Source organism: Catharus ustulatus, chromosome 7 (assembly GCF_009819885.2).
Source record: "Catharus ustulatus isolate bCatUst1 chromosome 7, bCatUst1.pri.v2, whole genome shotgun sequence".
Taxonomy (NCBI): Eukaryota; Metazoa; Chordata; class Aves; order Passeriformes; family Turdidae; genus Catharus; species Catharus ustulatus.
In genome coordinates this window covers 17,574,758-17,599,879 of record NC_046227.1, presented here as the reverse complement: position 1 = coordinate 17,599,879, position 25,122 = coordinate 17,574,758, and the positions used below count along the sequence as shown (strand labels likewise).

At 40.1% G+C, this 25,122-nt stretch overlaps 2 long non-coding RNA genes across 2 annotated transcripts in view; one reads left to right on the top strand and one right to left on the bottom strand.

Annotated features, from left to right (window-relative positions):
- LOC116998969 overlaps positions 1 to 24,352 on the top strand; it is a 35,440-nt gene extending 11,088 nt beyond the window's left edge. Inside the window, exons 3-6 of the long non-coding RNA XR_004418499.1 lie at positions 267 to 438; positions 5,858 to 5,979; positions 17,373 to 17,503; positions 23,061 to 24,352. This is a non-coding gene — a long non-coding RNA (uncharacterized LOC116998969). The remainder of the gene's footprint in view (positions 1 to 266; positions 439 to 5,857; positions 5,980 to 17,372; positions 17,504 to 23,060) is intronic.
- The window catches only part of LOC116998968, a 34,070-nt gene continuing 23,522 nt past the window's right edge, over positions 14,575 to 25,122 (bottom strand). The window contains exons 8-10 of the long non-coding RNA XR_004418498.1: positions 19,090 to 23,752; positions 17,410 to 17,538; positions 14,575 to 14,643 (exon numbers count right to left, since the gene is read on the bottom strand). This is a non-coding gene — a long non-coding RNA (uncharacterized LOC116998968). The remainder of the gene's footprint in view (positions 14,644 to 17,409; positions 17,539 to 19,089; positions 23,753 to 25,122) is intronic.

The following is a 25,122-nucleotide window of genomic DNA, read 5'->3' as shown; positions in this document are numbered from 1 at the left end:
TCCGCCTCCCTCTTGCTGAAATAGTCCGTCGCACACGGACCCTCTGGTCATTATCGCCGCTCGGCCGCAGAAGTGCGGGCATGGCACTACAAGGAAGCTTTGCATTGCTATGGGATCAGAGGTCACCGCTGCAGGGGACCAGGGCTGGTTTATCAAACAGCTAAGTCTGTTTATGGTGTAATTCCTCAGGAAGAGCAGTGTGCTTGTGGCTATTTAAGCGAGTTAACAGAGCGTACCCGTTCATGCCCGTGTGTGCTTTTCTCCAGGCACGAACCCCAGCTCGACGGGCGTCGGCCGAGTTGCCTCAGCCCTGCAGGTCTGTGACCTCTGTTCCTGCCCATACCACATTCCTGTCCTCCGGGTGGAAACTGCGCGAGAAAGTGCAGGATGCGCCTTGGCTTAGCTCACCCCGCTCCAGCCGCGCTGGCTCCCGCACTGGTAATGACCGGGCTCACACGGGCGCCCGGCCGGGAGGCTGCGGGCCGGGGGGCGGGTGTTGGGAGCGCGGCTCTGGGTGGGGAGTCCCGAACGCCCGCACTCCAGCGTAAACACGAACGTCTGCAGGAGGGAAACCTCCCCTGGAGGCTGGGTCCGCCGTCCCAGCCCCGCAGCGCTGCCCGCGGGGCTCCCCCGCCGGGGCCGGGCCCGCGCCCGCCCAGGCCCCCGAGCCCGGCCGCGCCTCGGCACGGCCCGCGGGGCAGCCGCCGGCAGGGGGCGCTCTGGCTCCGGGAACGCGCTGCCGCTGCCTCGGCCCGGCCCCGGCTGGACCCGGGCACGGGCACGGGCGGCTGCCCCGGAGCTACCGCGGGCCGGGCTGCCCACGGCAGGTGCCGAGCTCCCTGGCAGAGCCGCTGGCCTGGGGGGACGGCCTGGGAGGTGCAGCCCGGCGGGGCACCCCGAGCGCCCTGGGCGGGCGCGGGGAAGGCGGCGCCGCGCGGGTGCGGGGCCCGGGGCCGCAGCGGGCCCGGCGGAGCCACGGCCGCCCGCAGGAGTTGGTGACAAACGTGTTGTGGCCGTGGCCGCAGCCGCGGGTTTCTTTGTGCGACTGTCAGCACTTTGGGTGATATTTCCTCCGCCGCGCGGGTGGCTGGCCGTTTTTTCCTTCTTATTGTTGGAAGACGTTATTCTGTACAAGAGAAAAAGAAGAAAAGCCTTTGTAATTTTTGCAGAGATATTTTAGAACGTAGTATCAAAAAAGCAAGTTTTAATTTTTTTTTTTAATTGATGAGTTTTTTAGCATTCATGTGGATGCTGTTTCTTTAATAACAGATTTATGTTCCAAAGAGACAGTTAATTTCTTTGACCATATCTTTGATCGTAGCTTATAACTACTACCTATACTCACCTGTGTTTGTAAGTACGTTTTAGGAGTCAGTAAGAAAAAATGTTTTCATTAAAAGCCTTCCAAAACAAAAATTAAAAAGGACAGAGGAAAGTATGATAACCTAGCAGCCAAGCCATGCTTTCCTCTAATGTATGATCCAAATGTTCTAGACCAAACCCTTGGGAATAAAAATTGGTGTAGTGAAGCTCACTGATTTACCTCAGCTGAAGGCCTCATTCCAGTGCACTGCATGCTCAGAATATGTAAAAGCTATCCCAGAGACACAAAACCACATGCTTGTGCATCTCAAGATAAATCAAGCTAAGCTAGATGAAACCAAAATAAATTCTTGTTCTGTACTACAGTAATTACCTGTAGTGACTGCAAATTCTTCATTTCCCATGCACAGAGACAGGTACTTAGCTAAAAACTGTATGTGATTCTTTAAAATTGAAAGAAGTAGTTTCTTGTTTGATTTTTTTTTTTTTTGGTGATAGATGTGCGGTCACTCTAGGATATGTGAACAAATCTTTAAGAAATTCAATTAATTCTGCTTTACTATTGCATATCTTGTAAAGGCTTTTAGTAACTTCACTGTTTCAAGTGGCTTTAAAATGAGAAGTTTAATACCCACATTTTAAAAGTTTTATTTCTGTGGTGTTTCGCTTGCCTGGTCAAATTTACCGAGTGCAGCGTGGTAATCAGGCAGTACTACAGGTAGTGGCTTCTCAGTTATTTTGATGGGAGGTTTCCTAAATCCACTCTGGAACGAGATGTGCTTTAAGGAAAGGAGCAGGTTCCCCACACTCAAAACCAATCGCCCTGCTGGCTTCCTTCCCTGGTTTTCTTCAGTAATTTCTCTAATGTGTCTAACCACTTTACTACAAAATAAATATTCAGAGATAAGGAGGGAGAGGGGGTAGAAGGGAGGAAAAAAATAGGCCTCCCAGTGAGCTATTGATTTGAAATTTGAAACATTTTATTGATACAAGAAAAACCCAGACATAAGGAAGCAGTTTGATATTGCACAATATTTGAAAAAAATTGTGTGCATCTGTTTAGCACAATACACTGCATAATGACAGCAATCTTCCCTGTTTGTATCTATTCATCTGATTATACAGCGTAACAATTCTTTTTGCCACACATTTATTTACTAAAGGATTTTTTTTAATGGATAATAAATTAGTAAATCAGATATCATGTGCTTGGGAAAATATGTTAGTTGACTCCCTACATGCAAGATAGTTGCAATTCATATTTTGTGTGATATTCAGCAATACTCATATATACAGATGAAGTTATGTGCTTCCCTTGTGGCAAAGACAAAGGAAGTTTTAAATCACTATTTAGTACTCTTTCATCTAGGCACATGTTATTTTGAAACGCTTCAGTTTTTAACTCCGCAGTGCAGCACTGATGTAATGAAGAGCTTTGACTTACTTGAAGTATAACCCAGTGGCCTTCTTTTGATGCCTTTTCCATAGCTATTTCTGCTGCAGCTTCCTGTCCTTGACCCAGCAATACATTGTGAAGTTCTCCTGAGTCAATGGTAAATTCAAACTTGTTCCCTAAACAGAACAATATATTGTACTACTTTGAGCCAAATAATGAAGTGCTCAAACAAGCATGTGTTAAAATGGCACCACAGCACATGAGTCACCAAAGGAAAAAAAACAGCCCTCAAAAATATAGTTTCAGTAAATCAGCTGAGCTAGGATATTGTGCTGCTTTCTGGCTAGGTATTCTGTATTAGCAGAATGCACCTGTGTCTGTAAAACATCCCAGAGTGCAACAATTGATTCCTGCTGATGGCTTCCCTGCTTGTTGCCTATATGAATATTTGAATGCACACTGAAGTTGATATGTTAGAAATTTATCTAAAGAAAAGAAATCAAGTTAATGTCTCAGTGAAGGTGACATTACACACAGGCAGTTAAAGGGGCTTAACAGAAATCTTTATGCTGGCATTAGGAAGTATTTGGGTCAGAGGAGGGTTAGCAAATTTTCAAAAATTCAGGGTCACATTTGTTGTTCTAGTATACTTGTGCAAGGTTGATGACTTGTGCGAATATGGAAGAGCAAGCAGCTACCTCTGATTTCAGAAAACAGTGAGTGTTTTCCTGGCAGCTGCCTGAGGCAAAGCACAGAAACTTTCCTCAGACACTGAGTGTTGGAGGTGTAGTGCTGTTGGTGTGTTAACGTGTGACAGCACTGGGCAGTCATGGAAAGGCCTGCTTTATTTCTCTGGTTGTGGTAGAATATCTAGGACCAGTGGTACTGCTAACTGACTTGTAGAAAGTTCTTTTATTTCATGGTAGGTGTTATGCTTTCTCATGATTGTTAGTAATAGCATCTAGTCCAGACTGATCTAATAGTTTCAGTATTGATAAGGGGACCAGTCCTTGAGATGAGCTCTACTGGGGAACAGCACTGCCTTCTTTGGAAGTTTTTGTGAACACTGGACACATTTAGTTCCAAGTTATGTTTGGGCTAAATTCCCATAAATTAAGAATTACAGTTAACAGAACCTTGTGAAAAACAGCAGTTAAGGTGTAAGACTGGTCTGTGTGGCATGATATTTTGTTATGACTTCTGTTTGGTAGAGATCCAAATGCAACACACGTTAGGGTCACTCACAGTACAAAATCTGCCCTTCAAAGGGCTGAGACTGGTAATGCAAACTGACAGCACAAGTCATCCTGGACATTTTGCTGCCTCACGTAAATATTAGGTTGAGGAATGAGCTTTTCACTTCTCATGACATTAGAAGTTTCTCTTTTCTGGACATTTCAAATCCATTTCTTTTGCTTGTTCTATCCAGGAACCTTCAGTATCTCTCTTCAAGTAATGTAATTTATTTAACATTGTTCACAATTGAAAAAATACTATGTAGAGTCAGTACATTTGAGCACAAGCATGTGGATTTTAAAAATCAATGTAACTGAAGTTTTTTATTTTTAAAAATAAATATACATTTTAAAATATAAAAATGTAGGGTCATTATTGTAGACACACTGTACCCTGATTTATCTTCATGGCAAGTTAAAGAGAAAATCAGGTAAATGTTGAAACTGTGATGCATGGAAGATTAGAATGCTCACAAAGCATGAATTTATTTTTTGGTAACTAAAAGCTTTAGATCAGAACAGCTGTGAAATTAATAGAAATTATTTGTAATATTTATCAATGTTTATTTTCTCAAAAGCTTTGGAGTTTATTTTTGGCTAATTTCCTCTTTTAAAACATTTAAAAATCCTTTGAAATGATGTGATACTGCTTCTGGATATTGTAAGGTTAAATCATACACATATAGAAACATTCCTTAGAGTATATGAATATATTCACAGATAATGAATAAGTGTCTCAGTTTAAAAGACCAGCTAGACCTGGACAAAATTCTAAACATAAAGTTTTTCTGAAATTTCTGCCTTAACAAATTAAATGTGGACTTTTGTGTATAAGCCTTTTAGTATGTCAACAAGACTAGTAACAGTGAGTTGTGCTGAGGAGTATTAATAAATACAACATTCCAAGGTCAGATTGAACTCAGATTTCTCTAGAAGAGGAACAGTTTCTATTAAGAAATTGCCAGATCAAAGTTATATGGTGAAATGCTTAAAATTTTAGAAGTCCGTAAGAACCAGACCTAAATTTTCCACTGTTGTAAGAAACAAGGGAGCTCCACACCATTATTTATTGTGTTGTACAGGGATGTGCTGGGTTCTGTTACTTGGTATTTAATCTAGAGGTGCATTCAGCTATGTATTAGTAGTGAGCACTGAGCCGTCAGAGCAGCAAAAGATAGGACAGAAATAAACTGTTGGCTGCAATTGCCTCTTTGAAAAAGAACAGGAATTTTGAGAGGGGAGAGAAGGAGATTCCTTGGCCTCGGTGGAGTTTATTATTCTCTGGAAACAGGTAAACCAACCCTGGCTCAGGAAGATACTTTAGAATAGGAAATGTTTTGCCTTTGAAATGTACCAGATTACATGTCATTTCAAATAGTGTTCATGGCAAAGATACCCCTGGGACCACCTTACAAGAGCTTTATTTCTTGCCTGCAAATTAGTCAATTCAAAACACTTCTCCTCTCATCTCTGCCTTCAGCTCTTAATACCACACACGCCATTCGTAAAATAGCGGAGAAGAATGAAAAGATCCTGAATACAATGGTACAATTAAAAAAATAAAACAAAAGACTGTAAAAGCAAAAACAAGATGGGTTTCAGCAGACAAGGGAAAGAATGAAATTTTTGGAGGCATTTCAATAAACCCTTTTTCTTCCGTTTCAGCAGGGGCTCATTGAAACAGCTACATTTTCCAAGTGCAGGCAGACAGCCAATAGCATCTAAATTATTTTTAAGAAAGCACTTATAGCACTAAGCACTCGCTACTACTAAATCCATCTTAGAGGAGAAGGGTGGAGTAAGAAAAAAGGTCAACAAATGTATCAAGTTCTTTGTGTAATGCCTCACTGACATTTTCCAACTCCCTCAGCTGGCTTTTATTTTTTTATTTTTTATTTTTCAGAATCCTGGTAAAATGCAGTAAAGGATTTAAGGTTATCGTCTGTCTCTCTAACTTCTGACATCTCTTTATAACAAGAAAGAGTCACAGCCAACTGTAACAGGAGGGCAACACAATGAATCCTGGTAAGACGGGGAAGGGGGGAGGTTCAACTTTGCTGCCCCTTTGCCCCTATTTCTTCCTCACAGAACAGAAGTGCCATCTGTTACTAGTCCTAACATGCATGCATTTGATTTCCATTCAGTAATAACTATTACAGGAAAAAGATTATCAAGTGATCTAAGGCACTATCAGCATTAGCAGATCTTCCCATCCAGTGTTTTGTTTGCACCTCCAAAGATCTAGCAGATGAAATGGATATGGGCAAGTGTCTTAATTGCCTAGAATTATTTTGTTTTCTGGTAGAGGACCATATGGTCAAGGTGTGGATTATGACCAGACTGAGGATATTTAGGTACTTAGGTCAGAAAGAAATTTAGGAAAATCAAACAAAAGGACTGATGTTTTTATTCTCCAGTCCAAATTCACTACTGTCTTTATTACTTGGTGTTGTAATACACCATCATAAAAACGGAAAAACAAATTATAGCATATTGTGTGAGAGTAGAAACAGTATTAAAGTATAAGCCTGTTTTAAGGTAATTTGTGAAAAATGTTTCTTAGGCTTCAGTCAAATGTGCCACATTCACAAGTAAAAATCCCAACACCAACAAACACCTTCCAGCCCAGCAAACTCAGTTTAAGATTGTGCTAGTTTTGACTGGGATAGATTTTCTGGGTTAATTTTCTTCATAGCAGCTGGTATGGGGCTGTGTTCTGGATTTGTGCTGGAGACAGTGTTGATAATTCAGAGATGTTTTAATTATTGCTGAGCAGTACTCACACAGAGTCAAGGCCTTTTCTGTTCCACCAATGACGACGCTGAGAGTGCACAAAAAGTTGAGAGGACAACAGCTGGAGCAGTTGACCCCAAGTGACCAAAGGGATATTCCCTGCCAAATGGCATCATGCTCTCTGTATAGACTAGAGGTGGAAGTTGGCTAGGGACTGCGGCTCGAGGACTGACTGGGAATTGATTTGGTGGTGGTGAGCAATTGTTTTTCATTGACATCACTTTTTCTTGGGTATAATTTCTCTCTTTTTTGTTATTATTATGGGTCCCTCAGCTATGCCCAGTTTTGCCTGCTGTCTTATTTTGAAAGAAATGGGGTGCAGCAGCAGTTGTCTGCGAAAGAAGGGTGCCTACAGAGCAGGGTGATAATTAAACAATTGGTGCAGTGGGATTTCCCTGTCAGAGCCCTTCAGGTGTTTCACTGCTCTATCCTTTTGCTGTCTATACCTGATTGTTTTAGCAGTCTCTCATTTATTTTATTTCACATCTTTTCCCCCTTTGCTCTTGCTACCTGTACACCTTGTGACTTAAAGCATTTCTGTGACCAGAAACTGGCTACCCTGTCAGATGCCAGCTTTCTTCCCAAAGGCTGGATAATGGCCTCAAATGTGCTGTTATAATGTATATAAACTTGTAAAATGGTTCAAGAGGAAAAAACCAAGAAAATTACTAGCAAGTAGCTTGTGCTTCAGACTAGCTTAATTTGCTCAAGTCAAATTTGAAGCTGATCTGTCTGGCAAACCTACTGATGCCTACATTGTCAAAATACATGAGACAACATTTCATTTCTCCAAATTTCCATTAATTTCATTGCCTTATTTTCTTTGTTTTCCTCCTACACCAGGATGACATTTTTGAAGTGTACTTTTAAGAGCATAATTTGATCAAATGATCCAAGGGAACTCCCTATAGATATCCATGATTTAATGCTAGATCTGCTCTAAAAGTTAGCATGCCTGGCAGTGGCAATTGTTTTAACCCTGGTTAATTTTTGAATTATTAACAGAGTATGTTTTTTATGAGCAGAACTGTATCCTGTTTACACAGCTCAATGAGAAATGTATCAAACAGAGGCAGGACCCTGCCATGTGTGGTGGTGAGCATTCTGAGCATCCCAGCCTCAACTAGAGCAAGCTTTGTCACTTTGCTGAGGTCAGTCATTGCACATGTCCTTGTGCCAGATGCTTATAGCTGACTTTCAGATAACCTTGAGAATAGTGGGCAAGAATTCACTGGCTGGCTGATTTATGTTTCAGTGTAGTAGATATTCTGTGCTCTGAAAACAATGCACTAAAAGCCAAAGAAATCTCTTTTATCAGGTTAATATTTTCATCCTAGTCCTGGTTCACACTCATGTAGGCTTTGGGCTCCTCTGCTCTGTACCCATTTGTCACTCTTTTCAAAAGGAAGAAGGAAACTCTTGGTATGGCTGCAGAACTTAGAAGAGATGTGTGCCGAATAAGAGCGAGAACGCAGCTGCACAAGACTCAGCATACTTCTCACAGACAAAATGCAGTGAAGGAAAAGATGACACTTTAAGCTAAATGAGAGATCATTATACAACACTCTTTCCATTCAGCTCATTCTAGGGGGAATATATACATGTGGCAGAAGCACTCAGGACATGAAGAGCTACTTTGAAAGTTGATGCGTTTCCCAGTGTTTGAGATGAAGATGGAAAGTAGAGAGTGAGAAAATTGGCTGTCCCTGCAGAGGTGCCCCCCAGCCACAATAATATTTGTGAAGCTATTGCACTTTTCTGTCCTTAACAAGAAAGCAGCCTGGACTGGTTCAGAGCAAATGCAGTTTGTAGGAAGCATTTCAGGCTGATGTTCTTTCCTTAGGAGGGAGTTTTCCAGGGGCCCAGCAGAGCCAGCTGGCAGCATGAACAGCTCAAGCTACAGCAAGGGGAACTACACAAACTTGTCCATATTCCCTTGTACTGTGCTGAATTGGGAAGGCATACAAGGGAGACCTAAAAACCTTAACGCAAAGGACTGCTCTGTGGGCTGCTTGGCCACAAATAGGTGTACATACACAGAGTGGTAAATGAGAGCTTGTGCAGGGTTTGTGCTGTACTGGGAGAGCTCACTGGGCTGTGAATGTAAGCTTTATCCTTTCAAACAGACCAAGGTAAATGACAGCTGAGGGTGTTACACAGGCAGTTGGGTTCTTTACACTCGGCCTCATGTTCTCAGAGGGTTTTTGCTCGCTGCACTGCCTTGTGAAATACAGCAGCTAAAGCCTGTGACCAGAGGGAAAGTGGTAAGCTAGTGGTAGCAGTAGATTAAAACAGCAGCACGCAAACACACTGACCTCTTCCTGAGTGGTAACCTTGAGTGAGAGCTAATTCACTGGATTGATTTTATTCAGCTTGTCCACGAGAAAGTAGAGCACAGCAGCATTGACTGCAACTGGCCAAAAGTGCTTGTGAGCTTCAGTGATCTTTATAGTGCTTGTTTCAGTTTGCAAGTTCTTAAAGACATTGGTGATGTTATGATGTACTATTACACTCACAGTCTTCTTGTCTGGCAAAAATTCACTGGCAAAAGGCAAAAGAATATAAATTAATCTAAGGATTTACTATTAGTCCAATTAATGTTTTAAACAGTCTAACAGTCAAAATTACTTAATGTGTATAGAAAGACCTCATTAGAGTTAAAATTGCTGCACTAAAAATTTCCTCTGGTGTTGCACTTACTACCCCAGTTCTCTGTTGGGTCTTCAGACTGGTATTCCTCAAAAGGGATGGGGGAGTATTATGATGACTTATCACCAGGGTTAGTGTGATACTCATGGGAGAGGGATGTCTTTCTTCGCAGCCTGGTGTCTGCTTGGATTTAGTTTTGTATGTTTTCTTAACACTTTAGTCTAACTATGATTAAATGGCTGATTTGTGGCAAATGTGTCTGCACTCTTCCCCACAGCTGACTCTAGAAAGAATTGTAGACAGTTCAGTTCACAATGAATAATCATTTGTTAGTACCTTAAACGAGAGTCAATCTAAAACAAATCTAGTCAAGAGCGCCTCGCAGCTGGACAATTGCTATCACAGCTAAACCAAGTTAAAATCTATGTAGACCCAGAAAAACCCAGGGCATTGCTGAGTTCCTACACTGTCACCTCAATACAAATGCTGTTGCTTTTTACTAATAATGGCAAAATCACATTTATTGGGCTATAAAGTCACTTTGAATACTCTGTGAAATGCAGAGTATTTGCATTTCACAGTATCTGCATTTCACAGAGTAAGGATTTGCAAACCCTGCTATGACTGCAGAGTCATGACTGAGCAGCAGATCTTAGAAACATTCACTTTCCTAACTTCTCTTGAATTAGAGTAATTCAAAGTCTGATTGACTTGTATTTCTTCATTGCCATCAGGAGGCCAGCTAACAAAAAGTGTTTGATTTTCATGGCCAATATAATTTGCCCAATCGGCAGGAATGCTGTGATTATTAAACTGAGAGGTATAGTTTGTACTGTTAAGTTAAAAATTCTTGTGGCTGCAGGAGACCATAGTGTGTCCTGATAAAGATATAGGATAATTAAGAAACGTGCTTGAATCTAAGATACATCAGACATACAGACACACAGAGAGGCACTAGCAGGCAGGTTTTACATGAGGTAGTTCACAACAATTTCTGAAGCTGGGTCTCTACATGAACACAACTAGATCTCGTATATATGATTTGAAATTGATTAGAAACAGAGTGAGAGATGTCATAGTCACACCTGTTTAGCTTTTGAGCTAAGTAATCATCTGAAGACTGGAAACTAGTATCTTCACATCTCTATTAAATATTTCAATGCTATTTGTCAGCATTCTTCTGAAAAGATTCACTGAATATTCCATTTTCTTTGGCAGATTGTGTTCACAGATGCACATCTTTAATAACAGAAGCACTTGTTATACATTTCCAAAATTATCTGATCAGCTTCCTACAAACAAGAACTTTTTCATCAGCTTGACACATGACTATGTATTTTACATGTATGTAGTTTTCACTAAAATACCTCCCATACAATTGTATATAAATGGTACACTTATTTTAAAAATGTGATTTTTCAATGGCAAAAAAATATATCCTGTTGATCCATTTTTTCTTTTGTGTTAAAAGCACTCAGAGTTTCAACTGTACTTGTAAATATATATATATATATTTACAAGTCACAAGTGTAGATATTAATATCTAGGGTGATCTGTTAAATGTGATTACTCTCTAGAGGACATAACAGACCTTGTCATTTGGAGATGAGGGAGTCACAACTTTCTAGGGATCCTCTGCCAATGTTTTACCACCCTCACAGTACATGATTTTTCCTGATCCCTGGTCAGAATTTCTCTTGGTCTGACTTCTGCAGGTTGCCTCTTTCCTGTCCTTGTGCACATCTAAGAAAAATCTGTCTCTGTCTTCTTTGTCGGCTTTTGTGAAGTATTTCCAGAGAGCAGTAGATCCCCCTGCCCTCTTGGCCTTTTCAAGGCTGAAGAACCACAGTGCCCTCAGCCTCTCCTCACAGGTTTCCTGCTATAGCCTTCACTGGAGTAGGTTAATGTCTTGTACTGTAGGAGATGCAGTAATTAAATTTTTTCATTTATAACATTTATTTTTTGCTCATACAGTTATTGATAGTGTAACACCCTTAATATCTTCTATAGCTGTGTGTTCTTTTTGAGTTTTGAACTGTTTGTGCTTCTACTTCATCTGTCAATTTTGTTCTTGGAAGTCCAAATTTCTCCTTGCGCTGCCGTTCTTCAGTTACCTCCCTTGCCACTAACTAGACATCTCACATTTCAGTATGTTACAGGCTTTGCTCCATCTTTCTTTCCTCCGTCTTTCTTTCCTCTTTCTTTCCTTGTTTCCTCCTCCTCATTTCCTCCTCCTCGTTTCCTCCTCCTCGTTTCCTCCTTCTCTCTTTTCTATTTGCAAAATCTTGTTCTACTTCCTGAATACATCTGCAAGAAGCTGGAACCCAAGGGTATTGTTCCCTCTGAAGAGCTGGTTAACACATTGCTTTCAGACCAAAAAAACTTTAGGACAGAGAATACCTAGAGGAGAGGATCCAGGATTTTAAAATTATAAGAGTAGGAAAGCTCCTCCGAGTTTGACTCTGTAAAATTTCTGACAGCACTTGGCTCTGCCGTGCTGCTGTATGGAGTGCTTCAGACTTTCATCTGCAAGTCACTGAGAACAGAGGATACTGAAGACTTAGCAGAAATTATTCTCCTTTTTGAAGGATCAAGCTCTTGAAGAACCCCCACTGTTAGGAATATGACCTCTTCAGGTACTTAAAATTATTTAATTAGCATTATAAACATTAGAAAGAACAAGATGATTCTAGCAAAGATAATAGAGCTATAATTGCAGGTGTTACAGAATTTAGTACAAAAGATGGGTGTTCCCAATATTGGTTCCCAATTTGGTTTTAAAGTGCTTTAAAAGGCTATATAAAGAAGAGAAGCATGCAGGCTATCAGGGAGTGGGTTTTTTCCCCTCTATGTTTTTGTGAACTAAGATTAGAGGGAACAAGCATCTTGCTATTAAATTTGCCCATGACAAATAGTGCAGCTGCACGTAGTGTGCAAGAACATCTGTTGAATCATGACATATGCAGAATTCCCCCACACTGAGAGCATGACACTATACTGAAAACAATTCAGTTGTAGAAGCAATATAAATATATTTTATATAGTCTTTCTCCACCTTCTCCTCCCTCTTATCTTTTGAATCATGTTAACTACAGGATTCTGTCACTTCTTCCCATCATCAGTAAAAAAGTATAAAAGTGACTAAGCATTTCAGAATTATGCTCTACTTTGATTAGCAGCTAGGATGCAGACATTTCTCATCTGAAGAAACAAAAAAAGAAAGAATAACTAGTGGCAGAAATGCACTAGACAGACATCAGAGCTTACTCCAAATGGAGCTTGACATGGTTTGCAGATGCAATTTAACTCTTGAGAAATCAAGGGGTGATTTTCTGTGTCAGCATCTTGTGTTCAGTTCAAAGTGAGCAGTCAGACTGCTGCCAGTCTTTACTTCACCCATGTAAATGACAGCACAAAGTACTGTGATATCACAAAGCGCTATTGAAAAATATGTCTAAAATCTATAGATTTCCAAAGTAAGGGGGCTCTCCTTGCCTGGGATTTTGTGAGTTCCCATGGTTTATCATTCAAATGCAGCTACAGTAGAACTTGGTATGTGACACTTTAAGCTCCACATGGTCATGAAGAAGGACTGTGCCTTTTTCAAAATCCTTGAGGGCTTTTACCAAAAATTATTTTAACAAAATATTTGCTTCCTTCTTCTAAATATTCTATTGTTTGCTCTCTGAAATAGTTTCTCTGCAATCTTTAGATTTTAGATGTAAAAAATTTTATAATTGCAATGCAAACACTGAGTTTTGTAATATCTGAGGTTGTCTAAATTTAGACTATGTGATGATAATACAATGACAAGGCAAATACAGGCATGTTATGAACAGCTGGATCGTCATTGACTTGTTTCTTTGAAACATCTTACTTTCAGTCATTAGGACAGCTCAGGACTGATAACTGTGTGAAGCTCCAAGAGAATTTCCAAACTTTTTATGCAGGCTTCAAGGCAAGCATGAAGCTACAAGAGCCAGCCATCTTGGTCATAATTTTCAACTCCTTGCCCATTAAATTCCTGCAAGCCAACTGCAAAACCACTACCCTCATAACATATTCCTGTAAGGATTTTATTGATAGGATGCAATTTTAGTTTACTTGCTTATACTCTTCAGTCAAATCCTTTGAACTCTTGCTTCATGCATCACCTGAAAAAACCTTCTTTTCCTATTTCAGAGCAATGTACTGTCCATAAATAAGAAGGATTTTAAAGCACACTGATTACTGGAAAGATATGCAAGTACAACTGATACCCCAATGACATTTGCTTACTTGTAAGGGTGTATTTATCTTTTAAATTAGATGTGATTCCTCATTTAATAATACAGTTACTTCCAACATCCACTTCCTGGTTTGTGTGTCCAGTAACTGCTTGCACAAGATACACAGTCATGTGCATCAGCATAGCAGAAAGGAACAGCATACATCCTGCAGAGCTGGAAAATGCCTTCATTGACTTTTCAGTATCCACAACTTTCATATGGAAAGGTGCACATCCGGTGGCCAGATGTAGCTGCAGTCAGCTGTGACCACTCCAAGCTGGAAATGAGTGTCTGAGCATCCTGCTCACTAATCCTTTCATTGCAGTGCCTGTGTTCTGGCTGGTCTCTTGGGTGAGTGCTTCAACAGCTCCTTGTAGTCCTGGGCTCCAGTTAATAATATAAACAATGGCACAATTTTTAACAAGTTAGCAGCATAAGAAGTTGTGGAAAATAAATTAATGAATTTTATGATGATTTAAAAAGTTTTATTTTATTTTCCTCATGATGGAGATGCAGTGATTCTTGGAGGGAAAACACAACATACAAGGATATATTCACTATGGATAAGTGAATTGAAAAATAAAACTTATGAAATAAATACAGTTAGTCTGGTTAGACCCAAAGGACCCAAATTCAGCATCAAAATGATTAATACTATAGCTGATCTAATTATTTTAGTTGCATTTCTTTTCTTTGCTTATATTTTTGCTCCTGTGTCTTGTTTATAGCTTCTCAGCCAGGAGAATATCCCAAAGCAAATTACTGTCAGAAGCCAAAAAAGTATCCATAATTCATCCTAAAGTACTGTCAACTTAATTTTAAAGTAATTTTTCTGCTTTATGAGTTCAGACTGAAGTAGTAAGTTTGAAAATCCATAAATCAAACCATAGGACATAAATAAAATACATACCTCTGTTTAAAATATTCTGTTTTCCTACTTCATTGTAAGCATAGTTTTTATCAATTAAAACTTCAGTTACTAGGAAGAGAAGAAAGAAACGTAATTATGAACTGTATTCTGTACAACTGTACACATCTGTGTTGTTACTCCAGAGCCATCTCCTGGGCTATAGAGAAGTTTCTCAAGATTTATAATAGGAGAAATTTATTTAGATTGTGTATTCCTTGGAGGAGCACATGTGTATGTTCGTGAATTAGGCTGAGTCTGTTGAGGTCTGTAAAAGGCAGCACAATACACTGTGAGGTCTCCTGCATTTGTAAGTGCTGTTCTGGGGCCCTGTGCAGGTGTGCAGACACTCATGAAATGTCCTGTTTCCAAACTCACACATCTTGAGTAAGAGTGAAGCTGATTCAAGTTCTTTAGCTGTAGGAGACACATTAGAGAGCAGGTGTGGAAGATTCTTCTGTGGAGAATCACTGAAAATCTGGTGAAACCGAGTGCAAGAACAGCAGCCTGGCAGCAAGTGTGAGCCTTGTTTATGCTCCTCTGCAGACTGGGGAAAATAGTGCAGAATTCCTTGTCCCAGGACTCAGTTTATGGGCACAGAAGGAGCAGAGCCCCAGTGTGTATTCTGGCTCAGAACTGCCACCAGCAGCTACTGAATAGCAGCCACGTTCTGAATCTCAACACACCATGAAAATCCTCCTTTAATCAAATGCTCCCAGGGGAGCAAGAAATTCAAGATGCACTTCCAGCCTGGGCTGGTGCACAGCACTAGGTCAGTACTTGGCATAAAGAGCTTTCTGCTTGTCGATGCCGTGTGGGGGTCGGGGGACACTCGTAGCAAGCAAAACCAACAGGCAGCAAGAAAGAAGAGACAAAGGTACAGGACTGAGTAGGGCACTGTGGTGGCTGGATTAGAAAGTATTTTGCTTCTCAGCTTGAACTGTTTAATTAAGAAATTTCATAGTAATTTTGACTAAGCTTAACAAGTAACAAATTCAGTGCTCTGGCTCACTAAATTCTTTCCTGCAGTTCTAAATAAGCTGCAGAGCTCGGAGCTGGAGGAATTCAGTGCCTTAACAGCACTTTCTCTCCAGCCTGTGCTGGAGGTAAGTGCTGTCCTGTGGCAACCTTTTTGGGGTCAAGTGATGTAAAGAGCTTAGACAAGGCTGGGTTCAGGATCCCTATATTCAGACACAATCCTGAGTAGCAGAGGCTGTGAGGAATTATTTTCTGACATTTGCTAGAGGGGCAGGGGAGGAAAGGGAAGACTTATCTCCAGGAGAGATAGTAGATACAGCTAAACTAGAAGGAGGGGAAGGGCTCAGGAATATAATGAGGAGGTGGGGGAAATGACACTGGAATAAAAGGGTTAGTATATGAGATACACACTCATCCTGGCCTTCCTCTGTTCAAAGCACTCCCTCCAAGGGTGGGTATAAGAGTTGAATAGAGGGGATGGATGTCAAAATATTTCCATAAGGAATATAGTGCAATAAATCAGAGAAAAAGGGTACAATGGAGGCAAGGAGCAAATGGTAGGAGAATTATTTTAGTTCTAAGTGAATGATTATGTCTCCTGAGTGATTGCACATCAGGATGGTTGTGTCTTGGGGAAGATTGTTCAGCTAGATAGGAAGGAGTTCTCAAATTGCAGTCATTGAACTGTAGTTCATGCAAGGGTGAAAATAAGATAAGAAAAATAGAGAAGTTAAAATCCAGCTGGAGTCAACACATCTTGGGCACTGTAATCCTTGTGACTTAATGTAGCTGTCATATAGGTGTAGCAAGAGTTTTCAGAGGAAACTACTTTGAATACTTGTAGAACATAATCAGAGAAAGACCTGATGAATAAAGTAACAGACTATTAAAAATACTCTGAACATAACTTGCATGTACTGAATTAAGTAGAAGATGAATAATTTCATCCAAGTTTCTGTCAGAACAGGACCACCAGCAAAAATACCTGCAGTGTGACACACACCTATAGAGTCATTCCAGTATGGGGCTGGTGAAAGACAAGAGATATGATGGCAGTATACAGTATCCCATTCATTATACTGCCATGTATGGAAAGCAGGAAAGGGCTTGAGCAAAGCTGTTATGGTGGCTGGGGCATTAACACCTTGGGCAATATCAGGCATTCAGAAGAAAGAGAGTTGCCATGTTTCCTTCATGGTTCTGCATCAGCTTTACTCTCACTAGCACTTGTCTTTTTTTGATTCAAATAGATAATTTATATATTGAAACAGATGTGACTTTTATCCAGTTTTTCCCCCAGTACTGGGATTTGGTCTTATGCTGACGATGACTGTAAACGTAAGACCAGGGACTTTTTATGTGGCCGTATTACTGCCAGGCACTGCTGTCACTTTTTTATTTAGCAATTGCTTTAGCATCCATCCACTCAGTGACTGGATCAAGACCTTTTGTTCCTGGAATAGGGACCTGGAATAATAAAGGTTAAGTTTTAAATTTCTACTTGCAGAAGCTGGTATGTCTCAGAATTCACTCACTTGTTTTTTTGTGAAAAAACTCAGCATCACTGGGAAAATTTATTTGTCCTCACTTCACCCAAAATTCAAGGGATAAAAAAAGAAGAGGATTCCTGCACTGAATCCAACAGTCCTTCTTTGGCCTCCAAGAGGTTACTGGGAACTTAGAAATGGGGAAGTTCTGAACTCATCTTTGCTCCAAGTGGAGCAAAGCCAGCAATTACTATGTGAACCATTGCTAGTTATTCTTCCAGATGTTTAAAATTACAGTTATATTGCTTTATTTATATGCTTGTATTTTATCTCTAGGTGTTTTATGAGAACATGGAGCTGCATATCACAGTACCTTTTTTCCATGGGTTAAGGGAAACTGTTCTAACATTCCCAGCTTCTGCTGCCCAGGTACCTTCTGCTGAAGCAATCCTTTGTTTCCATGGAGGGTGAGTCACACAGTGCTGGTTGGATTATGTGCCGCCTGTTATGTCCACAAGTATATGGGAATATACCAAGGAAAAGAGAATAACAAAGCTTTAGTGGTTTGCTGTCCCTGACAGTCAGTGCATTAAGTTGGAAGAAACTGGAAAAAGCCCGACTTATTTTCCTCAGCAGTCCAGCATTCAGGGAGACCCAGAGCATAGGGGACAGTTGCTGCCTCTGCACGCCTTTCCCTCCTTCCCCAGACTGACTTTCTGGCCAAAGTTAATGATTCATAAGATTCTGCTCTGATTTCACTGTGAGCTTCCACATTTGCATAAGTAAAAGCTTCTACAGCTTCTGTAGGGAGATTCTTAGTGAAATTGCAGCACAAAACATTGATATTATGTAATTATGGTAGTTCATCTTAACTTAAATGAAATTGTTACTTTAAACTTGCTCTAAGTGGCTCACAATGTAACTTCTGTATGACACACCTACAAAACAAATGAGTTAATCACAATATGTGTCATTTTTAATTTTTCTCTTTCATTTTTCTTTCAGTCATTCTCTCTTTGTAATTAGCATGAAGACTACCCTTCAGTCAAAACTAGCCACCTGGAAAGTTTCAGCTTGTAATATGCAGCTTTTTTTGTGAATTATGAATGTGCAAAAAAAAAGAGACCTTTCTCCTTACACCCACTTCCTTGCATAATTCAAATATGAATGAATGAATTTTATTCAGCCTTGCCAAAAAAAAAAAAAAAAATCGTATTTCAGCTGATAACAAGCATGAAAAATTTCAGATGAAAGGGATTTTTTTCTTTTTTTAAGAATATTCTGAGCATGGGAGAACAGCAGGTTAAGACAGAAGTCTCAGTGCAGCCTTAACTGTAACAATTGCTATCAAGCAAATACTATATCCAAGCACTAAATCTTGCTTTGTGCTGCCCTGGTGCACAGTAGCAGGGACAGAGTAGAATAATAAAAGCTGGTCCCCTTATGCAAACAGCAGGGCACAGCACTTGACAGAATACAAGAGGAAGGTGAGCCTGCCTACTGTTCTGGCTGGCTAACCATATTCCCAAGGTCTGTGGGTTAGTTGTCACCTCTAGCTCCAGTCAGACAGCAAAAGGTACTTCAAACACTAGCAAAGGGAATGTTTTGGTCCTTTCCAGAAGAACATTTTACCAATTCCTTGCCTCCAAATGTACTGTTCTATTAAATAAAGTATTTGAAGGAATTCGTATAAGCAACATCACAGTTCAAGGGGTCAAAGAGGGAATGGAATCAGTGTCAGGCATTTTTCTGATTAACCATGTATTTAAAAAAATATATATATATGTGAAGAAGGTATTATTTGCACAAAGCAAAATGAGATTTGGGCTCATGCCAGTACCACTTTGAAAATAAACTATCACAGTGAAGAAATGTTACCATCTGGAACATTTCTGCGTCATATTTTCTCTTGTTCCTAATAATGCTTTGGTGATAAGTCCCGCTCTCCTTTTCTACACAGAAAACAGGATTAAAACTCCCATTCATTTACTATGTGTTTTTTTAAAAAATACCCATTACAGTGGCTAAACGGTAGTGAATGCTAAAGTATTACCTTGCAGATTCACAGATCCACATTAATTAGAGGATCAACAGACAGAATTTGCAAGTGGCAAGCCTGGACATAAAAAATCCCCTTCCAATGTGACGTGAGTTGACTGTTGCAAGTTGAGCTTGGCAGCAAGTGACCAAAATTGAGTTGTCAGCATCCTCCTGCATAGTGGAAAAAGTTGTTGCTTTTTCGTGCAGATGCAAGAGTTTCTGTGGGAAAACAGAACATAATCATGGTTCTGAATGTCTCTGTGGATTGGTAATGTCTCTAATACATAGATCACTTGTGCAAATTCAGTCCCAGCTGGATGGGAAATTATTGAAAATGGTTGTTGTTTGATTGATATAAAATGAGTTGTCAGCTTGATTCAATGCCTTCAGGGCAGATGTCCACAACATAATTGGCACCTGTCAGAAGCAAAGAATTCCTTGGTACAGAGTAACAGCTACTGATGCAACCACCCAAAAAACAGTCCTTGCATGCCAGGGCTCACAGGAGAAGGCAGAATTTTGTTTTCTTTTTTACTTCTGGGCAGGATCTTTTATGCCATAAAGTCAATTAGAAATTTGACGTGACAGTTGATACAAGCTTTTCCCTGGGATCCTGGCTAGACATGATCAGCTTTTCTGCTATTTGGTGAACACTTTCCCTAAGAATTAGATGAAAACTCACATATTTGGTCACTTATTATTATTGTCATGGTAAAGTTGTGTATATAAGGACCAGTTAATAAAGAAACATTTGCATGTTTATTATAAAAAATGCTGTGAATAATTTTATTTTTGTATTTCTTAAGAAATTCTCCTCACAGCAAATACAAATAGAGAAATAAGAGAGTGTCTTCTCTGTAAAAATAAGGCAAAGAAACAGCCAGGACTGACAGTAGAGCAGTGTCAGTGTTACACTGTTTGCTAATAGTAAACAGTGACCTATTGTTTACCAGAGACTATATTAAAATGGATTTTTCCCATAAGTCACTGAAGAGCTGTCATATGGTTATTACTGTCTTTGACCAAGTGTGGTAAAGCTAAAAACAGGAATGAATTCTATTTCCCATCACCAATCTGTCGAGCTGGTCATCTTCTTCATGGGTGCTTTGGGAGGTACTAGCTGAAGGACTTTCCATTAAAACTCATTTTACTATCTTCATCTAGTGCATGGCTCAACTTTCCTTCTTTCCTTTCATCTCTGTTTCCTCCTTTAGATTATTTTTCATTATGCCTCCCCCCCAGCATACCCACACTTTGCCTTTCATCTCTCTACGTATGCTATTCCAGCACTTGTCAGGCCCAGCAGGAGGCACATGGGAGAACCAAACAATATGATATGTTAGGTGGAAGAAAATATTAGAACAATCATTTATTGTCACACTTTAAAGAGATCTGCTATGTTATTTATTTTATTATTCTGTATTAGGTACATGGTTTAGTTTTACAGGCATTATTAATCACGAAAATACATTACACTTTCAGCCAGGATGTTAACATTTTAAATGCATTCATCTTGCTTCCTTAAACAGAAACAATGGGTCTTCTGCACTGCCCTCCCTCCCCTTTAGTCAATAAATCCTTTCTATTGATTCAGGAAATAATTCTTAAACCCTGTTTTATATTTTAAGTTCCACTAGCTACATTCAGCCATATAATTTTGCTCAATAACAAATATATCTTCTATTTTTGCTGTTCACTATGTGTTTGGTCATCAAACTCAGCTTGAAAGTATTGGGTAGAAGAGGACAAAACCTTTAATGGCAGTGAGACACCATGAGAGATTTCCTAAATGAATGTTGAAATAAAATAAAGTATCTGTAAAAAGTGTATGTATGTGTGTGTATAAAAAGCAGTCTTACCAGTAGATGAATGATAAATGAAAAAATCCATCAGTGAGTATGGATTCCCTTGAGCCAGCCTGGATCAACAGACAGTATGGATTTTTGATAATTGATGGGTTTGCCATTATTTATTTTCTCCTGAAATACCCATTGCAAATCTCAGAAAGATAATTAGAGAATTATCATATTGCTTAACTAACTAGTGCAAATTGTATTAGATTCTGTGTATCCCAGTCCTGGGCAGAATCATTAGTGTTGTTTAATTGTTACAAATATAGCCATCGCATTTTAATAAATTGCTGTCATTGTCAATATCTACAATCGACTACTGCCCTTAATGTTTGAGGATAGGTTAGTTACCAGGTAATCTTACAGCTAAGATATACCACAATGAAGCAAAAAGGTAAGAAAATGCAAAGGTCAAAACCATGTTTCTATTATGAAAAAAATGAATGATAATGACATAATTTTTTCAGCTCATCAGGTTCTTTGCTAAGTGCCTCTGTTATTGCCAGATCAGTAGTGTATAACAAAGAAGTGCTTTCTGTAGGCTGCTTCATTAGCCTGCCCTGTAGGACCTCACCTCAGACCTTTCACTAATCTGTTGGCCAGCTCAATAGCCTTGTTAGTTCTATTCACTTCTTCCTGGCAGCGGATTTTCTCAGCTGTAGCTCTCTCAAAGGCAGTGGTTAAGGCAGCCAGGATTGTGTCTGGTTCCTTCTAATAAAAACAGTTACAAACAACTTTGGACATTGTAAGGACACATAAAAATATTTCTGCCATCCCATTTTATGTTGCTGGAAGCTAAATTACACAGTGCATGAAAGGTGTAAACTATAACCATGCTCAGAATTTTGTTTGGGTTGTGGTCCAAATGTGGATTCAGGAAAACCTGGGGAAAAGTGGGGCCAGTCTTCTGATTTCCCCCAGATGTTCAGAACAACTTTCAAAATGAAATTACAAACTTTATCTTAAGTCAGTAAAAAAGAAATAGCCCCTTCTCCCTGAGGATTCTGAAATGAAATTAAATATATTTCTTATTATAACTGTGTATCTTACATAGGACATCCCAAACTTGAAAAGACAGCTGTTTGGAAACTATAGAAAACAGAAGGGTTTAAAGATGATAGACAAAATACTTGCACAAGTCATTGCCCTTTGCTGACTTTTTAAGTTAGATTATGCTTCCCAGTGTACACTCGCTGTTTCTAAAAACAGCCTGAAATCCCCAGCCACCTTAGATTTGGAAGGAAGCAGCTGAGTGTCTGGTACATCAAAACATTCGAGCACACAAACAGTCCCACTAGGTCAAAGCCCTGGTTATTCCCAGAGGGAGGAGTAGAAGATAATTCAGCATGGATGACTGAGCATGGAGACAAGGCAAGAACACTGTGCAACTCCAGAGAGTCACGGGCAGAGCACCCAAATGACTCTGAGTGCAGAGGATGAACTGGCTGGGCAGCTGAAAAAGGAAAGGTCAGAAGGGTGCTGTAAGGCCCCAGCATAGCAGGGCACTCCAGAAATGGTGTCACTCAGTGCCTCTGAACAGAGCCAGTGGCTGGGGCCATCCGGGCAGTCAGAGAAATTATTCTCTCCAGCAGCAAATGTGTATTCCCTTCAGCTTGGCAAATATGTGTCCATGCAGCTCTACTGAACTCTGGAGTACTCCCCAGGGAAGGTCAGAGCTGAGCAGGGCTCCTGGAAAAGGGCTGTACTTTATCCCAGCTGTGCTGCTGCCAACAGCAGCCTTGGGAAAGGCCAAGGGGAGCCCTGGGAATCTCCCTAGAGAAATGCTGAGTGGGTGCCTAAATTCTTCCTGCCTTGAGGACACCATGAGGTGGAACCTGGGTGTGTAATAGGACATTGAAAGGAACTGTGTGATGGGATAGATGGCTACTTCATTGGGAAGGTCTGGAGAAATTTGGAGTAGTTACAGTGCAAGCATTTCTAAATGGGCCCAAAGATACCCTTTAAAGAAGGGCCCGGCAGTTTTGCAGCACCCATGCATCCTAGAAGGGCTCAGGGGTGGGCAGAGTGGGGACAGGTTGGTCCTGCTGCTGCGTCCCCCCATGCAGGGGAGCTGTGTTAGAAATGTCCTGTTGTCCAGGTCGAGGTATGCTGACTGCCTCTTCTTCCTGCACAGGGAACATCCAGGTGTCGGCTGAAAATTTGCCATGCATGAAGAAAAGCACCTGCTCTGGTTCCAAGGCACATTATGTGGCTGCAGAGGCTGGGGATGTGATCCTGTCCTTTACCTGAAACTTAAAAATGTTAGTGAGTGATGAATTATACTGACAAATGTCTCTGAATCATGTGGGAAATACCTCTGACAGAGGAAAGTCTTACCAATAATTGAGTTTTAGAGGCTTCTAAAATGACCAAAACAGTATTTGTTGATACATCTAGTTGTCCTGACTCTAAAGTTCATGTCTTTGAGCCAGTCAGGATTCCAGCTTTCCCCAAGATTTCTGTCTTCCACTGTAATGCACTCCTACAAATCTTGTTGATTGATATGTATATACATTGCTTAAACAGAAATTAAGGTTGTCAGGTGGATAGCAATAGGTTTGTCTTCAGGTGAGATCAAGGACCAGCACTTCGGCACTGAAGCTAAGGGGATGCTGAGAGAAGAAAATGTGGAAAAGCTACCTGCTGTTCTGAGCATGGATGCTGCAATGCTCATGGTGGGGAGCAGGACTTGCTTGAAGATTTTTTAGAGGTCGTTCAGGAATTAGGAAGGAATTTTTTACTGCAGTTTTGGCTCTACTGAGCCAAGCTGAAACATGTTGTGTTCTTCTCTGCCCTCAGACCATTTAGTGTTTGGCAAGCCTTCCTCTAAAAGAAAAAAAATTAAAAGGAAGTACTGGAAGAAAAAAAATTAAGTGGAAGACATAAAAGAACACATTTGTGTATATATATATATGTCTGTGTGTGCATGAATATGTAGGTATATGTTTATGGTTGAACAATAGAAGAAAAATTCCAAAGGTCAAACCCAGAACTTCTGAAAGGTGCCAGAGGCAATAAAAGTGCTGGCAGGAGCCATATGGGGAACTGGAAGTTGCCAGCTCCTCCACGTATTTTTTTAAGGTTTTATCATATGAAACACTGTGTGCCAGGAAAAGTATCTAGCGGCTTACTGTTGGGCACCACTTCTTCCCTCTCATCCTTTTCTACCTCACTGCAACAGGAGCACTCCTTCTCAGTACCTTTACTCAGCTGGCAAGTTATCTGTGATGTGGAACTGATCTAGGCAAGGACAGAGAGGCCAACCTGCAGGTGAATAACAGAGCTGCACAGAATTACTTCCTATTCAAATGGAAGCCCAGAACAATCAGGCCTTTAATGTGTTACAAGTCATTTGACTATCCACATTTTTGACTTTCTGTAAATAATGTGCTAAATGGATAAAAGAATAAACCATTTTTCCTTCTTTCCTCTGAGTTACTGATAACAAGACAAGTTCCTTCCCTTACAGTTTGTGCATATAAATGTGATTAATGTAAAAAAAAAAGAGTGCCAAAATCTCTTTATCTTTCTCTCTCCTTTTTTTTTTTTTTTTTTAAAGCATTGCCCTTTTCAAAACAAGGGGAAATTCAGTATAGTTTCAGTGCCACAGTGATCAAACAGTGTCACATCACTATGGCAATTGCTGCCCAGGCCAGGAATACAGATCAGCTTTAATTGTGCAACGCCTTATTGCTGGTGCATGTCAATCAGAACCTATGAATTGAGAAAAATTTGCTCTGTTCATTCTGTTAAATGATGTATCCAATTAAACCTGTTAGAATTCATGATCTTCAGTCAAGGTTAAATGAAAGTAGTTACTCCTGTCAGCTAGGTGATTAAATGCTGCCTACATCAGGCACATTTATGTGCAAAATTAAAATTTTGGTATAAAGCATGAATCTTTATGCATGCCAGTTAATTATCTTGCGGCTCCTCCATTTATTAAATGCCCACTGCATTTCTTCTTAATCATCAGCTTCCTTTCAAAACTTATTTCATACACTACATTATACCAAATTTCAATGTTTAAAATGAAACGCTTTCTCAATGAAAACTTCCTCTTTTCAAGGGTTTGGCTGTTGCTATGTTACTAAAGATGGCCATTAACAGTTTTTGAATCATTATGCAGAAGGTCTATTCGTGTTGTTTTGCTCAGTTCTGAGAAAGCGTTATAGGAATCCCTCGAGTTGCTGCTG